Source organism: Suncus etruscus, chromosome 2 (assembly GCF_024139225.1).
Source record: "Suncus etruscus isolate mSunEtr1 chromosome 2, mSunEtr1.pri.cur, whole genome shotgun sequence".
NCBI classification, from domain to species: domain Eukaryota; kingdom Metazoa; phylum Chordata; class Mammalia; order Eulipotyphla; family Soricidae; genus Suncus; species Suncus etruscus.
In genome coordinates this window covers 111,722,299-111,723,811 of record NC_064849.1, presented here as the reverse complement: position 1 = coordinate 111,723,811, position 1,513 = coordinate 111,722,299, and the positions used below count along the sequence as shown (strand labels likewise).

The 1,513-nt window shown below is 35.6% G+C and overlaps 1 pseudogene; it reads right to left on the bottom strand.

The window, feature by feature from the left end:
- Positions 1-840: 840 nt before the first annotated feature.
- LOC126000957 (peptidyl-prolyl cis-trans isomerase NIMA-interacting 4-like) lies at positions 841-1,259 on the bottom strand (annotated as a pseudogene).
- Positions 1,260-1,513: the final 254 nt, after the last annotated feature.

The following is a 1,513-nucleotide window of genomic DNA, read 5'->3' as shown; positions in this document are numbered from 1 at the left end:
ATTTAGCACAAGGGATTTATAATGTTTTATCTTCACATCTGATCTTTATGATGAGATTTTATATTAACCCATGATACAACATTCTTGCTATAAAGTTATCTTTTAAATAAATAAAAAGTTTTTTATGTCTTCCCACACTTTTGTATTTTTTGGTTCTCTTTTCCTTTTGTGTAAATCCTATTTCCATCTGGCATCATTTTCCTTCTGCTGAAGAACTTCCTGTGATGCTTCTCTGTTGAGGATGCTTCTCTCAGCTTTTGTTTGTCCAAACAATATTTTGCCTTCATTTCTGAAAAATGTTTTCACTGGCTGTACAATTTTGGGTTGACAGTTGTTTTCTTTCATCACATTAAAAGATAGCATATCTTGAAAAGCAAACCCTGATGTTTTGTGTTACACAGCCTGCGTCACCATATGTGGCAATCCCATGTTCAGTCCAGAGGCTTCAAGAGCTCTGCTAGTGTGTGAAAAATGCAGTGTCCTTCTCCCTCAATATTTATTGAATCCTTTAGTTTTGTATTTGTAAGTTTTGTTACCTACATACACATATACTACACACATTTCCTTGATTAATTATTCTCAGATACAGTGCATTCTATTTCTCTATTAAAAATGAAAACCAGAGTGGCCAGAGGAAAACTCAATGGCCTAAAATCATGCCTTTTATGCAGAAAACTTACCTTAGATCCCTGACAGTGCTTCTAATCTCTCAAACACTGTAAAGAAACAATTTATGAACTTAGAACTGGGAGTAACTCCTAAACGCCTTCAGCATGACACCAAATGTAAAAAAAATAAATAAAAAATCAGAGAAAACAGTTTTGTATAAAAAACTTCTTTTTTTTTCAACTTTTCATACACTTTTATTTTCTCCCTTCTACCATAATAATATGATAACCAAATTTAGTCTTAACTGGAGGGTCTGTAAAGACAGGTTTATCTAGACCACTCACAGGCAAGGCAAATGCTGCTTCTTGAAATGGTCCTACCATAGAGCCTCTGGTCATCCAACCCAAGTCACCCCCTTACCTGGCTTTATCTTCACTATACTGTGTGGCCACTTCATTGAATCGCATTCCAGACTTTAACTTTTCCATGGCTTCCATGATTCTTCCATGTTTTTCGCACAGAATGTGCCTGACCTTTACTGCATTGCCACCACCTTTGGGACCCTGAGCCTTCTTGTCAGCACTGTCACTCCCAGAAGCTCCTCCCCCTTTCCCCGCTTTCCCGGAGCAGCTTTTCCCTTTCGGGGGCATCTCCAAACTCAAACTTTTCTTATTTTGCAAGTAAAGTACCTGTAGTTTAGAATATTTATTCTACTATTTCTTATGATCTGGGTTCTATTCTGTATCTTACCTTACATTAAAAAGTAGAATAACAGCGTGGTATATAATTGGGTTATTTTCTTCTAAAATTCTTTCTTTCTTATACAAAGAACTGGAAACAGTTTTTAAATGAAAGTTTTTCCTTATATGGATCACATAAAGTTATTTATTCATTCCCAATTAGA